Raw genomic sequence first — 16944 nt, 5'->3', positions numbered from 1 at the left:
GATACAACTTCAAAGTAAAGCAGAACTCTTAGAAATGTCGTTTTTGACCACTTTGTAACAGAAGGAAAAGGAAGTTAATGAAGAAATCTCTTAACAAAACAACTTTAATGAAGATTCAAATTTCAGAAAACCAATTTTGTCAGTAATTTCTCTCCCCCCCCTTCCCTTTTCTCTTTTATTTTCTTAAGAAAAAGTTGGAATATATTCATCTTGTCCTTTCTTTTTTTTTAATGGTGAGAGGGGAGCGGAACCTAGTTTATTTGCTGGAATACCTGTTGTAGGGGTGGTGGTTTTTGTTTGTTGGTTGGCTGGTCTTTAAAACAAATGCAATACTTTTCACTGTGACGTAAAAGATGCATCCATTGTCACATAGCTTAATAGAATATGTTTCATTATGAATGCTACTCTTTTGATAGTCTTGTATCTAAAGAAAAAATGGGAAAACATGCATTGATGAAAAATGGAAATATGTTCAGTAGCTGATAGTTTTGCCCCAAGGAAGGTGAAGCACCCACTAAGTACACAGATTACTTGACGTTGTTTTTTTCTGATTTAAAATATAGGTTATATTCTGACAGTGGACTGACAGTCATTGAAGACAGTATCCTCCAATAAAAGAATGAACAAATAGCATGTCTAATAATGCTGCTGGCTATCTCCTTCCTAGTCACCAGCATACATCATTCTTCAGTTTATACATGAAATCATTGGCTGCTCTCTTGAGAGTGTAAATACCATTGTTTACCTTCTGTTAGGAAACAGGAGATGTTCAAAAGTGGTGAGAGGATAATAAAAGTGAGTTCAGCAGAGACCACTGTCTGTATGAATATCTGAAGTACAAGTAGTTTTGTGTGGGTAACTTCAGCTCATCACTTGAGCCATTTAGGAGGGATTGTACAGGAGAAGTTTACAGTAATTTGCTCTAGCTCATTGAAATTCAGATGAGTATTTTCTCATGGGACCCTTGTTCTGCCACACAAAGTGTTGTTTTTTTTGGTTTTTTTTTTTTTCATTTCACTTATTTATACACCAAGTGAAGGCTTTTCTAGCACTTTATATCATTACCAAGAATAAAGTGGACTTCAACCATCCAACTCTTTCAAAAACCACCAAGTTCTACCACAAGTGAGCTTTAGTCATGTAAATGGGTGAGGGTCATAAACTGATCCTAGTTAGAGTGCTGTAAAGCCATTAAAGATTTCATCTTGAGCTGTTAGTGCCTGTGTGTCATGTTACAGAAACTCTGATGCCTGCTGTAGGGAAACTGCTGTGCTAAGGCTGCTGAGTAAGGTTTTCCAAAAGGTTTTCCCTCTTGTCTGTGGAGCAGCACAGGCATGCTTGGGAGTGCCAGATGGTCTGTGGTAATTTTGTGTAACCCATGACCCCCCTCAGTTGTGCTGAGGGCTGCTCCAGCTGCTGGTAGTATCTTAGCAGTGCACAGATAGGACTGTAATGTCATCTTTGCCTGCCTGCCCCCAGGACTGTGTGTTTTCTACTGTGCTTCCAAGAGACTTCACAGCCCCATCCCTTGCTGGATAATGAGCTGATCTTATTTTGCTTACCAACAGTTCTGCTGCTGGAGTGTTAAAATGCAGGTTAGACAAAATACTAGATCCTTCTAGTGACTCATTATGTTTCTTTCTTCTTCCCAGCTGGTCTAAGTCATACACAGCTGTGAGAACATTAGCTCCAAAATTCTGAGAAGCAGGCACTTTATATGTGGTGATGCATTCCTTTCTATCTCTTGGCCCACATGGTGATGACTTCTAAATCCCTTATCATAGCTGCCTCAGGCTGGAAAATATTTTTTTGTACCAGCTGATGTAAAGATGACATTTCTTGAGCTGAGGGAATTTAATGTGATTGTACTGTTCTCCAGACCTCAAATGATTATGCTGTGACTTCCATTCATCACAAAAACAGGGCTTTTAAGGGGCTTTTCCTAATTCCCAGATATGAATAATTAAATTATTTTGGGGAAATAATATTGTTCAAGAATAACTGGTGACAATTACACAAAGGTGTTTTATTGAGCTATTTTCTGTGCTATCCTGCAAGAAAGGGGAAATGCATAAATATAACAAGATGCAATACTGCAGTGACTGTACTTTGCCATTGTGTAATGATACAGTGCCAGGTAACTTTGCAAATGTGTGAAAAACCTTTCTTCTTTAATTTACTCTTTTACTGTTTGTCTTGGGTTCATTTTCTGTTCAACAAAACAATTTTGTTTTCATATTAATGGTGCCTTTACTTTTGCTTATGGATACACAGTAGGGAAAATACGGAGTCTTACTCTGATGTAAGTTGTGCTCATCTGCATGGCTCCTCATTCACTGAGGTGTTAAGATAGTTGGTGTGATAAAGGCAACTTGCATTTATTGAAGCAGCAGAAATCAAGCCCAAGGTCGGTTTTACCTCATCTCATGTGTGGCTTTTTTTAGGAGTTATGTCACTTGCCTAGTTCAGAGAAAATGCGGCTGCAGCCTGGTTGCTCAGACTGCTAGGACATGCACGTATTCTGTACCAGAAACAAGGGTTTCTCATGCAGGCAGTGCTTTTAATGCATTTGAGGATGTCTTCTTCACTGAGATCCTGCCTTTCAGGCAAGATGTTCTGAGGGTCCCATGCCATAAGAGGACAGGTCAGGATTAAATGCCACCACATCACCTTCCAGTTTACATGAAAATGAACAGTCTTAGAAGTTACTGTCTTTCCTTATTATTCACTGTTATCTTACACACTGCATACCTCAGGTCTCCTTTATAAAATACTATGTTTCAGAAATGGTTTTGGGAGCAGAACTGGGTATGAATGCTCTGAATAGCATAGCACACTAAAAGGACAGTGTTTCATACTGCTGATGTTCTCGAAGGTGGTCTCAGAACACATCAAAAGGACTGTGTATCCTTGCAGACTTGTAGCTCTCTTTCTCCATTGCTCCTGTATGTATAGAATATTTTGTGGTTTAATTTAACTTTGATTATACAGTAGTTTTCCCAACTGTGTTGTTTGCTTATGACTTCAGGCTGTTTATGAAAAGTCCTTTTCTACATGAAAATGTGCCCTTGGATGGCAGTGGAATCACTTGTGTTGCCTTCTGTTGCAACAAAGGACTGCAGGACTAGGCTCGGTGTGATTAATCTAAGTACTGAAAATTTGGAACATGTTTAGAAATTGGTGCTGCATGAAGTGAATATGTACGTAACTTGCCATGAATCTGTACATAGCAGATTCATAAATTTGGAAGAAATCTTTGCATTCTCCAGTGATATTTGAAGGTACTCTGCCTAAACGTGTTTTGCTGTTCTTTAGAGTAAAATAGTTTCTCTCGACCATACTGTGTAGTTTTACCACTCTGGTGGGTACACAAAAAGCTTTCAACCACTACCAAATAATTTCTCATGTTTCAGTAATGTGAAGAACACATTGCAGTGTCACCAAATCCTCATGGGATTACTTTGGACAATCCCTTCTCCTTGTTGTGAACAATACAGCTGCTTTGTTTCAGTTACCTTATTTTTCTTTCCACATAATAGAGCCTATCATGAAAACAGGACTATTGTTTCTTAAAGGCTCATGTTTTCCTGATATTCTTTTCCAGCCTGAAAAACATCAACACTTGTCATACTACTTACTTTGCTGGGCAAATATTATGATACTACAAATTGAAGGATTATGACTTTCAGACATGTAACTAGTAACAAGAACATAGGAACTTGTGATTAAAAGTAACATTTTAAAGGTGTTTCTATACTATAGCAGAGAGGAAATTTGGCAAGATCCCACTGATTTCTTGGAACTATTGTAGTGAGGGAAATTTATTTGCCCAAAATACAAATAAAAGGAGCTGTAAATATTGAAAAGCAAATTGCTAAGTGTGTTAGTTAATAATTTACAGGTGATTTTTTGGTTGCTATATTGTCCCAGTCTTATTTGGGAGATTATGTCCTCTTTTTTTAGTAATTTAGGAAAGTTTCACAGTGGTGAGTCCAATTAACAAAGAAGAAAAATTTAAGTATTCTTTCTTGTTCTATTTCCCCCTCTGCTTTAAACATTGTGCACTTTCTTTTTTGTTCTTTAATTGCTCTGTCTTGATGTTAGCAATCTTAGAAAGGGGACTTTCTGATTCTCCTCCTGCTTTTCCCTTTATTGTGGCTCTTCTCTCTTCCTTCCTTGGACTTGTCTCGTTTCCACTTTGTGCATTTTAATCTTACCTTTGTTTTATTTCCAGCTTTATCCCTTAGGACACCTATTTTTGCCTATCTCTTTTGTGTTTCATGGGGCAGGAGGAAGTTGGATAGGAGGAATATAATAAAGCACTTTCTTCACGGAAACCCTGTTCTCACCTTTAAAACACATTAGATTACTTTTCAAGCTGTTTTATTCTGCATGACCACAGTGCAGGTTCTCACCAAATATCCTTATTTTCTTCACAATCACTTGCATTATATTTGAAAATGTTTGCGGTCTCCTGACAAACTATAGCATCTTGGAAGTTCTTAGTAAATTTAAATAATGTCAGAAGAAATTTGATGGTATTGCTTCACAGAAGTGGATTAGCCTGGATTAAGTGGGTCTGGAGGAAAGGGGGGAATCTTCACTATGCCTTTCATTTCTGGTTATGGAAAGTGTAGCTAATGCCCACAGGGCGTGGAAAAGGAAATCGTTGCTATAGAAGTGCAGCAGATTAGAGTTTCTAATCATGTTTCTGCAGCATAATGTGCCTTTTATCATCAGTGTTATCTGGTGCCATGTGCTAGTGGAGATCCTTGGATAAACTCTTGTCTGTGCCAGGATGGAACTCTCTGTTGCCAGCCTTGAGCTTGTCTTTCAGCCCTGGCAGAACTAATACCTGTCTACAGATGAAATGCACGTTGCACAAGCAGTAAAAGAGGAGGGCAAAGAATGCAATCTGCTTCCTACACCAATTCAGAAAAGGAATAAAAAAAAAAAAAAACAAAGCAAAAACCAAACTGAAAAACACCCTCACTACGATTTCTTGTCTGTGGCATTTGCAAGATAGGAGATAATTGCATCGATGGAATCCACCATGCCTTTTATGTCACTAGCAGGAATCTTCTGAATTTTCAGTGATAAAATTAATTTTTTGCTACAAGGGGAGGAGAATGTTGTTTTATATCCTAAGGAACCATCTGCTGTTTTAAGGTGTGAAGGGAGATTTTGCAGAAAGGGAGGGATGAGATAGGTAGGTTTTTGAGCCCCACAATACTCTGGGGGTAAGAAGACATAACACAAAATTTACTTTTTCACTTTAAGTCCCAGTAGACAATTAGTATTGCACCAATGTATATGTGTTGCATATGACATTTTTAGTAACTGCCTTCAATAAGACATGATAAGAAGTGAAGAAGGGCACAAGAATTAAGAACTCAGAAATTAGTCTTGTCTTTCTTTTTTTGTTTGTTTTTTGCCTGTTCAGAGATGCTGGGTCAGAAGTATTGATTTTTAATTGGGAGGTGGGGGACCTGTGGCACATGACCCTACTGTTTGATAAAAAGTAGCAGAGAAAGCTCTGTTCTTTTTAGCTATTCTCAGCATTGAAACTAGATCTTTTTAGGGGAAAAAAAAAAAAAAAAAAAGAAGGTCAAATTTGAGGCCAGTTTCCAGTGCCTCAGAGCTTTAGAAAAAGCAAAGCACATGGTTGAACAGCCTTTACTAACTCCCTGTCCATATTAATTCAGGTTTCATCCAAGGCTTTTTCCAAGTTACTGAATTAACACCAGTAGTTAGTGTGCAGCATTGTCAAAGACAAGGTGACAGGGGATTTTGCTGCTTATTCATGGAAAATCTTGCCCTTCTTTCCTCTAGGCTCTTTGTCTTCCATTCATTTTATTCTTAGCATAGCAAAAATTGTCAGAGGGCAAGGCATCTCCCCTTCTAAAAACATAAAGTATTGCCTTTGCTTGAAAAGAAATATGATGAAAGTTCAAAGCCTCTCTAGCTGGCTAGCAATTGTGTATTTTGTTAGGATTTTGTTTTACTCTGTATGCCCTTTTCTTATGCTGCATTGTTCTGGTGCTGGTCAGTGGTGCCTGCAAAGCTGCAGTTCATCACTTTGCTGAAATTCAGTCTTGTGTCACAGTCTCAGAGTTTAACCCCAGGCAGCAGCAAAGCCACACACAGCCCCTCCCTCACTCACTGCCCCAGCAGTGGGATCAGGGAAAGGAAAGGTAGAAGTGAGAAAACTCATAGGTCGAGATAAAGACAGTTTAATGGGGAAAGTGAAAGCTGCACACACAAGCCAATCAAAACAAGGAATTAATTCACCATTTCCCCTGGGCAGGCAGGTGTTCAGCCATTCCCAGGAGAGCAGGGCCCCCTCACACAGAGCAGTTACCTGGGAAGAGAAATGCCATCGATCCAAACACTTCTTCCTTCTTCCACCACGTACATATACAGCATGATTGTTGAAGGGTCTGGAATATCCCTTTTGTCAGCCTGGGTCACTTGTCCCAGCTGTGTCTTCTCCCACCTTCCCTACACCCCTAACTTAAGGAAGTGTGACAGTACCAAAAGCAGAAAAGGGCTTGGCTCTGTGTAAGCCTTGCTCAACAGTAACAAAAACATCTCGATATTATCAACCCTGGGCTCAGCACAAACCCAAAACACAGACCCTCACCAGTCACTGTGAAGAAAATTACCTCAGCTAAAACCAGCACACACAGTAGTCCTCTCTGCTGCAAACTCTTGCCTCATTAAGAGTGAGTAATTCTGTATCACTTTGCTGCTTTGGTGTGCTGAGATTTCCCTGTTTTGGAGCAAAAGTAAATTTTTTCTTATTTTTTCCCCTAATCGCTTGTGCTCTTCTTGCTTAAATTATATGAATTTTATTAAGAGTTTAAAATTCATATTATTTTTTGTTTGTTTGTTAATTAGTGATACTTTTCAATGTGGGGAGGATCCCATTTTATGAGTGGTGAATGTGTAACATGACTGACAGCAGTCATAGATCCTTCCTCTTCCCCAAGAGGAGGTTCTTGGCTTTTTGACCTGGGAGCCTGTACAATTTCTCTTGAAGATATTGATCCTAATGTATGTTTGCATTAATGAAGAGAAGATTGATACAATGAGCTTTGATGGTTTGTTTTTAATAATTTTCCATTTCCTATGCAAAAATGCTTTGGCTATGACATAATATTTTTTTATAACAGCTCCACTGTGCTTCACAAAGATTGTTCAGCCACTAGCCTCATCCTAGAATTTTCAGAGGGAGTTTGAAAATGAGATCCAAAATCAACAATATGAGGATGTATGTGCAGTGTGCTGTGGCTGCTGAGGAGTTAAATTTGGTCACTCTGTCAACCTAAAGGAGAGTGGTTTCATCATTCCCTTCAAGTAACAAGGAAAAATGCAGCAGAATATAGTAGTGTTAGGTGAGAGGCAGTCTGAAAACTAGGGACTGAGTTTGAGAAATTGATAAAAAATATCCCTTTACACAGAGGACCATTTCCAGTAATTTTATGGGATTTTCCCCAGTCTTACTAAGAAAAAATAACTGTAAACTCTTCAAAGCGCTTCTCTTTGCCCTTCAGCATCACCTGTGCCTTGCCCAGCTCTGCCCTGCTGTTGACTTCTCTGTGAGCTGATTTCATGCAAATCTGAACCCATCTTAGCTGTGAAAACACGACTGTGAGGGGAGGGAGGGATAGCAAAGCTGTTTGTCACCTCTGGGTCCGTGGCATTAAGCTTTGCTCTCTTACCAGGTGCTCTTGGTGGCTACATCTAAGTGGATACATGTAGTCAAAAAAAGTTGCTCCCATCTGAACTTGGCAAGAGAAGTGTTGGGAGGTGGATGTGCATTTTCCTACTGCTGCTTTTTTCCAATGAATCCCTGAAGACAAGATTTGGAAACAGTTTGTGCAATTACAAAGGCATTGTCATCTGTCTCAGGTGGGATTGTCATCAACAGTAGTGATGGGTGTAGAGCAGTCAAGAAAGATGAGAATGGATGCCTGACATCATCTGCCTGCTGTCCAGCAGTGCTGCTAAATCCTCCTGTTCTGTCTTTGGATGATACTTTGCACAAAGCTCTGGCTGGCCAGTTAGATAGAAACAATGATAATTAAACAAGTAGAAGATAAAGTATTGCCATCTGCATAGCAAGATGCAAGGAGTATGAAGATGTAGGATAACTATTTTGCATGCAGCTAGGACAGTCCTTCCTACTAGCATTTGGAAGTTTTCAAATTTGTTTTAAACTTTCCCAGTTTGCTACTGGGAGTGTACTTAGAATAGCCCAGCAATTCTAAGTGTTCTGTCAGCAGCAGTGCGGGGTTTTTGCGGCTAGCAGGGTGCAGCCAGGGAGGATCTGCAGACCTTGCCCTTTTGTCTCTTGCTCTTTTTGATCCAAAACAGGATTTGGCTCCTGAACCTCTATGACTGCAACTACAGCAGGTCATATGGTACCCTTGGATGTTTCAGAGGAACTCTGTAAGCATGTGGCTATTGATGTCAGTATTTGGCCAACACACTCGTTTTTCCAGGTGTGTCTTCCTGGTTACAAAAGCTGAATTTCAAGGTACATTCCTACATGATTACAATATATCATCTCTTCCAATTGTATCTCTTCTGAAAAGTTATTTCTTTGCCCTGTTTTTTGATCATTATGTATGCTTAATTCCTGTTTGGGCAGTGGTACACAGGATGATTCACATCCCGAAATTCCCTTGACAATGAAAATCTAAATCTCTCATGCTTTCAGAGAGAGACGTATATTTTAAACTGTTTTATATCAGAGAACAGAGGTGAATAAAAATGATAGGAGAATTGTGAATTCCTTCTATGTGCTTCCTAGCACTGTGGTCAGAGAATGTAATAAGCAATAAGAGATCAGGCTCATTATTCTAATTGCTTTGAAATAAGAACACGTTCTTCTCTTGGTATAAACAGCTATTGCTCCTATTGCAGCAGTGTAGATTTGTGGCAGCTGAGAATGTGGCCTCAATGCAAATGCTGTGCTTTCTTCCTGTGGCATACTTTTAGAAACAAATGTGTTCTCTTGGATTAGAACTGGTTGTGACTTTGAAAGCCATTGAATGACTTCTGTTTTAGAGGAGGTCACTAGAAGTTGGATGCTTTGTGGGGCTCAAGCTCAAGAAAGTATTGAGGCCTTTGTAGGAGCTGAGCTGAACAGAGCTTAGGTGGATATGTAGATACTGAGATGCATGTTTTTCAAAATTAGGACCTAATTTATGCCTCTCCTTTAAATCTAATTTGGGATCGAATATTAAATAGTGCAGAAAAAAATCTCCTTCCATCAATTCCTATCCAGCCAAAATTGATGACATTGTGCAGCTTTGCTGTTATTGCAAGAGCCAAAGGCAAGCAGGATACAGACTGAATTGTCAGAGTTAGTGCCAAACTCGAGGGTGTTTTACCAGATTATGAATAAGGTGAATGATAAACTAGGGTTGAGAAGCTGACTTTATGTGAACTGCTGAATAAGAAGAATTTCCTGGTAGCTTTCTCCTCATCTATCAAAGTTAAGTTTTATAGTCTTAGAATAGATTATTTTAATGGATGTTTCAGTGGAGGTAAGGGCAGAGGACCATTTATTTTTTTAAAGAGAAATAAATAGCCCAGTCAGTGGGTAGTAAATTTTTTGCATTATAGATTGTTTAATATATTAAAAATAAATTGCAAAGTAAATATAGGGACAAAATTGAATTATAAATGCTTTCAACAAGATGCCTTCCTTCTTCCCTTGTAAATTACTGAATTTCCTGCATTCAGCGTATTGGTCCCATTCCTGCATCCACCCTGTGTTAAGAATCAAAGTGAAAACCATTAGCTGCAGCAGTCTATCATTTTGTGTTTCCAGTGGTGATAATTTAAGTATAACAAAGTGACATTGAATATTGGTAAAAAGATGACAGCCCGTGATTAAAGTTCTGCACCAGGTAAAATAAATGGCTGGAGCATTGAAGACAAAAGGCTGGAAGTATTGTTTGATATTGTGTGGTATCTTGTTTTTTAATAACACTAATCAAATATCTATTGATGATTTTAAGCACTAGATATATTGTTTTTAACAGGCCTTTTGAGAAAGAAAACCCAGACACATAATATGTGCATTTCACATAAAATACAAGGTGGTAGTTCTGTCCTGAAGTTGCCATATCAGGATAGGGGTTTTTTTTAGAAAATACATCAATTCTTAGCAAACTGGTTTTAGATTTCAGTGTTAATCTTTCTGTATTCTCTATGCAGTAGTTTTACTGAGTGGAAAAAATAGTGGATAATGAGTGTAGTTGATAAGCCTAATTTCTTAAACCACATTTGGCAGAAAAGATTGGCAGATTTTTTTGGTTTGGTTTGGTTTTTTTGGGGTCTTTTTGTTTATTTGTTTGTTTACTGAGATTACTGTGAGGGGTCATGTATTTTTACATGAATATTATTCTTATTTGTTGCTATTAGCTTCTTTCTATGAAAAAGTCTGCATGGAAAGGAATTTTTAAAGCAATATCAAGGCAGTTCAAGTTTATAGCTTTTGCGAGGTCTGAGAAAATTCCTTAGAAATCTTAGAATCCATCATAATAGTATATTTACCCTTTTTTTCTTAATTATGCAATTTATAGAATTGGTGGTATAGCCTCATTATTAACAGATACAAAATGTCTTTGTCTAAAGACACTAGCCCAAGTAATAGAGGGGCAGCATTACCTTCTAGGTAACAGACAAGAGAGAGGGAGAAAATAGAAGCAGTGAAGAACAGGGTTAAGTTAACTGAAGGGAGTATAAGGACCTGTAAGGGTTGTCCCTGCTCCCAGACTCACAGAAATACACTGTTTCTGGATTGGAAGTTCAGATACAGGCAAGCTGAGATGTGAAAGAAGCAAGGAGCATGCAACAGGCAGCAGCTGTCTGAAGAAGGCTGTGCAGTGAGTGGTTGCCTTCCAACATAGTGTTACATTTCTGTTCCATTCTCTAAGTGTTTTTTATACTCAGCATAGGGTGTCTCCAGTGTTAAATATCTCATATGAGAAGGTGTCTGAATGTATTTGGGGTTTTCCACTAGGACTTGTCTGAAATTTGTGAACAAGGAGGGAGCTGAACTGTTGCTCTTCCTTTTGCTCACCAAGCCAAGAAGTGAGATCTCCTAATCCCAACACAATTTAATACTGTGGTGGGTGTTCCATAGCAGTATTGTAGATGTTAGATCACTCAACAAGGACATAGGATAACTGGCTTCAGGTACTCTGTCTACTCCACCTCCGGATTTACTCTGTCCTGAGGAGATGTGGGTATCATAGCCATCACATTAAGGGCTGGTTTGGAGGCTCTGCTCACCTCTTCCTTCAAATCTGCCCCTTCCTGCATATTTGCCTGGCTCCTGGGATTCTGTAGAAAGCAGAGCCACTGCCAACACCCATTCTTCAGCTGCATGAAAGTGATGCCCACACCTCTGTGCTGCACTGTCATGTCCTGTCTGGATGCAGTGTATGTCTTTTGAATAGGACTCATGTGCAGAGAACTTGACTGTGGCTATACAGTGTAGATATTAGAAATGTCAGCCCAGAGCAAATTTTTCAGGTATTGAAGATGTAGAAGTCTAAAAGTTAGATGGGGATTGTGAGAATTGCTTTCTTGGGCTTCTGTTGTTCTGGTCCAGAATATTCTCTAGTGGGTGAAACATCACATTTAAAGAGGGAGATCTAACTGCTGTTTTGTAGATAATATTGTATTTTTTATAAAGGAGAGGGCAAGGTCAGAGAAGCAAGTTGCTGTTGCTTGTGCCAGGAAATGTACTACCAGCTTCAGACTTTGGCTGGAATTTTAGCTAGTCTCCAAGGTAGAGAAGGTTGTTATCTGACAATATGTGGAGTCTCCTTCTGGGAGTGAATCTTGTTTTCACGTGGAGAAATGTGACAAAAGTGCTGAGCAGCAAACAAGTGTTATCAGTGAGCTTTAAAATAAGGGAGTAAAAAGGATGTTTCCCACACTGGGAGACAACCACATGATTGGAACCATATGAAGTCAATTCATGAGACTTTTGGCTCCTGAGAAGAGTGGGGAAGAGAAACAATGTAAGGAATTGAATTGTGAAATTGAGGTTATGTTGAAGGCATTTATAAGATTAGGGAGACTTGCAAGAAGGGAAGGAGAAAAGAGTTTTGATTTCAGATGTTTGGGGAAGGTGACTTTCTAGCGTGCAGGCTAAAGGGAAACAAAAGTTTTGCTGTATGGGCAGAGCCCACATTTTCTTTGTAGTTTCTCCCTTATCAGTCTGCTGTTGCACACCACTCAGGTGCAAACAGGATTATGTGCCTCCTTCCCCCTGGAGCTTCATGTGAGTCACCGATTGGCAGGTTGTAGTCCTTGCTTTGTTCCACAGGTTGGCTGTCGGCATCTTAAAATGTAACAGCCTGACCAGGCTGGAAACTTTTTTTTTTTTTAATGAAAAAGAGAAGTAAAGCATATTTCTGTAGTAGTAAATACATGTTAAATATAAGAAGAGTTATTAATGCATGACTGTGAATTAATATGTTGAATCAAATAAAAAGGTGACACTCTGCTAAGAGTGAAGCAAGACCATTGCCTTTTATTGCCTCGAAGTATCACTAGAAGATACTTTCTTCTGCTTGCCTCTTTTGTTCACTGCATGACTATTGCCTTCAGAAAAGGAAAAAAAGTCATAGCTAAATGTTGAGTGAGAAGAGCTCATTCCTCCCTTGTGGTGCAAAATATAAAAAGAAGCAAGTGACCAAAATAAAGAAAAGCTTTCCCTAGTTTGTACAAGAGTTCAATAAAGAATGGGGATATTGAACAAAGTCTTTTGATTCACAGTGCCATTTTATGCAAGCCTCAAAAGTTTCCAATAATTTTAATTGTCATAATGAAAATCCCAGTTGTTTCTGCCAGACTATTTTTGTTGCATTTTGTTTGTTTTTGTCAGAGAAAACTGCTTTTTGGGTCAGTGAATGCAGAGTTAAAATATGTGCCAGGTACTGGGAGAAGATAAGTACATGGTTTCCTGAATCTGTACCTAAATGTGGCTCACCTATTAGAAGGAAGTAATCTAGAATATCTCTTCTTAGTGATGGTTGATCTCCCCTCCTAAGTTGCCTTTTGATTATGCCATTTCTGAATAGTTGTCTTACTGTGTAACCTTTTAGCTTCAGTCTCACTCTCTTGGCTTTCAGTGTGAGGGTTCTCCCAGGGATTTTCCTTGAAATAAGCAACATCATCTTATCAATACATAGTGTTGACTTCGGGGTGTTATAAACCTCTTGTAGTAATTCACTCACAAGGGGCATTCCTGAAAACTATAGATGATGAGATTTAGAAGCAGTGACATCTTCCTGTGTTGATTCCAATATGCTTTTGAGAAGGTTTTGCAGAACTTTGTTTTGATTTGGTTTTGTGGTTTTGTGGTTTTTTGTTTTTTTTTTTTTAATAGAGTTTAATGTAAAATCTTTTTACTATTTTTACACAGGCATGTTTCCATTTAAACTACAATGTTCATGAACTGAATGTGCCTTTTGTATGTATGCAGAGCCCTCAATAAAGAAAAGTCATGTTCTTGTAGTTCCAGTTAACACTATAAATAGCTTTAGAGTAATGTTGTGCTGAGAGCCATAGAGAGCCCCCATAGATACCTCCCAGAATCTCGTCAAAAGGCAGAGAAGCAATGTTCTTTGGAGCTCAAAAGAGAGAGAACCCTTGCTGGTTATGTCTCTTGACATGAATTTCACCCAGCATCACAAGTAGAGGAGAGATATCCTTTAGTTTCCTTTTACCATTTTACCCTGGTGATGTTTCCTATAAAACTGCTTGAGCCTTAGTAAAGGCAACGGCAATTACAGTGTCAACTGCCACTTCATGAAGAGAGCTCAAGGATAAGCCTCTGTGTTCCACATCAATTTCCTCCTGCCCGTAAACAACCCTGTTTCTCTGACAGCTCCTTCATTATCATCAACTTGACCCAATGCAGAATTCTGTCTGCTGCGTCCTTTTGTGTTGCTGTGGATGTCTCAGCCATTCTTCAAGTCAGCTTAGGTCTGCTCTTGTAGATTCTTTCTGCACAGTATCCTTGTGGTAAAACCTGTCCCTGCTATCCATGCAGCTAAAAAATTGCTCATGTGAAGTCTTGCATCTCACTTACTTCACCATCAATTTCCCTGGCCGTGACCTGACAAAAGTAGTCTTGCCCTACTCTCATTCATTCAAAATGAGCACTTCTGTCTTTTTTTTCCATTTCACTTTGTTTTTCTCCTTTGAGTCCTTCTGTTCTGTCTCATCAAGACTAACTACTACCTTCCAGTCAGGGCTGCTCAGAGTCTTTAACTCCCTACGCAGTATTTTTTTCCTTAATACAAAAAGACTGACTTTGCACTGTAGATGTTAAACCACATTGGCATCAATCACTTGCCCCTTGTATTCCTGAACTGGCATCTCTTACCTTTCTTACATGATTCCTTTGGGAAGGGATGAAGATCTTAGGTATCTAATGATATGTTTCATTGCTCTCCCACAAATCCTTAAAATGCTCATTTACGGTGATGCCTCAGTGTTCTTGGCACCACTTAGATTAATTAGTTACTCATGTAACTAATTAAATTATTGTACAGTAACTAACATGCCATGTCCAGTCCACTGTGTTTCTTTGAATATTCTCATTTGTATCCTAGCTCTAGCTGATTGTTTGAAAGAGAAAAGTTGCTTTGAGAAAAAGGCCATCATTCTAATGTGTTTGGTGTTTGTACAAAGCCTGGCACTATGACTCTTGGCAGTTCAGAATCAGCAGGTGATTAAGGTATGCTTTGTGTCACTGGGTCTATGTAAATGGTTGATGGATTGTGATTTGTTGTGGATTCCAGCAGATTGTTTCAGACACCTTCATTGAACTTGCCACATATGCCACTTTGATAGTAATATACAGGCAGGCATATAACACCTAGAGGTGTTAATACATCATGAAATATTTATAAGTATAGGAATAATGTAAAATCTCATCCAGACTCAATCCATCATTTTGAAACATTTCATACCTGAAAAATCTCACTGTGTTCTGTACAGCCACCCATGGAGGCTTCATGGAGACTGCAAATGCACTTTTAGTGTGGATTGAAAATGAATAAACCAAACTCTGAAATTCAATTTAGTTTAATTTTTAACACCTGATGTAAAAGCTGAAGTTTTTTGTATGCTGGGGACAACATAATTGTTAACAATCATTTGGAATTTGTCTCTGTGTTAGCTATTTGCAGCTTTAAAGTAATTTTCATTCCAAAATGTGTTTGAAAAATGCTTGAAGGCGCTGAATTCCAAAATACAGACTAAAAGGTAGAGCCTTGATATGTTGGGCTTAGATCTGTTCAGAGTATCCAAGTGTACATGCATTCACTGATTTTGGTTGAAAAGTTCAGCAGAACATCAACCATTTCAGTTCAAGTTGTATCAGAATTTTACAAATACCATGATAAAACAACAATGTCCTTCAAATAAAATCTGTTCTACTGTTAGCAGTAGATTCAGTAATTGCTGATTAGTAAAATGCATTTAAAACTTAGACACAGACAAAACCACATTGACCAATGTGCTGAGTCAGGGCCAAATAACAGCAGCCCAGGCAACATTTTGCTGTACTGTTGTACATGCTGTTCATCTTCTCCACTGTGAAATCCTGCATACGTCATCATCTCTGCCCTAATTTTGTCAATAAAGCTCTTCATTAAATTAAATAGCCAAAACAAGTTATCCTTTAGAAATTCTGATTTAGCTCTCTAGAGTGTTTTTTTTTAGCCTTTAATAATAAGCTATATATAGATGCAAACAAACATTTTCAGAAAGCAAGTAAATGGGTTTATGTATGTCTGTAGGAAAATGTTTTGACTGAATAACTATGATAATGTGATTGACAAGTAGGGAAACAGCAGGGGTTTTTTTATTTTTCTGGCTTGGTAAGTGAAATGCTACCTGGATGGAACACAGACATGTAATCCAGTGAAGCTTTTTTCCCTTCCTAATTAGTGATACTTTGAACTCCTTGGGGGAGACCAATTTGTGGACCCCTTGCTGCATTATGCCTTCAATAAACATATATACTGACTCTTAAGCACAAATCAAATAGCTCAGCTTCTGGAGCCTGGTTTTGCTTTCAGTCTCAATATATTGCTGTGTGGTTTTTACAGCTTGGCATCTTGTAGAATTTGTGAAGTTAAAAACATACTTGTGTTAGTTTAATGAACTCATTGTGAGAAGTGCAGCTTATTTTTCCTTTGTTTGGGATAAAAGATAAGCTGGTATTTAGTCAGAAAAGTTAAAATCAAATGGTTATTTTTCTTCTTTTAAGTCACTTATAATTTCTCACAATATAGTATTTATATAGTAAATTATATAATTTGAAAAAGAACAATGAAAAAAATTTTGCAGTTATTAGCAATGAAATCTGTCTGGAAGTGTGTATTACCATGGGAATAGTTACTTCTCAGACCCATCCCAGGCTCTGCTACTGATCTACTATAATTTAGCAAGCAACCTACTCCTTTGATTCCTTAGAGACAACATGTATTAAATGGAGATGTGACCACATTGCTTACAAACAGTGTGATGTTAGTTCAGTTCAGGTCTCAAAATCTATCTACACTCAGAATTCTCATTTATTTCAGGTGGAAATAACTTTCGGGTGGATCTCGGAGCATTATTTGTAATGTACATGTTTGAGAGATGACCAATGGATGAAAAATTTACAGAGGCTTTGTATTTTGAATTCTGTTTTTGCTTTGGTGGCATAACAAAGTAGAAGGAAGCCAAAGCACATTAGTAAAAGATAATGACAACACTCAAAAGTATAAGACTGAAAATTTCAAAGGGAGTCTATTGTGGTTTAGTCTAATATGATTCACTAGTGCTGAAGTAAGCACATTTTAGTCTAATAAGAAATTTAGTGTACCTATTTTCCAAAAATTAGACCTGACT

The 16944-nt window shown here is 38.3% G+C and overlaps 1 protein-coding gene across 4 annotated transcripts in view; it reads left to right on the top strand.

Annotated features, from left to right (window-relative positions):
* Positions 1-16944, top strand: part of DISC1 (DISC1 scaffold protein) — a 190184-nt gene that overhangs the window by 148807 nt on the left and 24433 nt on the right. The gene's annotated exons all lie outside the window — the stretch shown is intronic.

Source organism: Taeniopygia guttata, chromosome 3 (genome assembly GCF_048771995.1).
Source record: "Taeniopygia guttata chromosome 3, bTaeGut7.mat, whole genome shotgun sequence".
Taxonomy (NCBI): domain Eukaryota; kingdom Metazoa; phylum Chordata; class Aves; order Passeriformes; family Estrildidae; genus Taeniopygia; species Taeniopygia guttata.
This window is presented reverse-complemented; position numbering and strand designations above follow the sequence as displayed.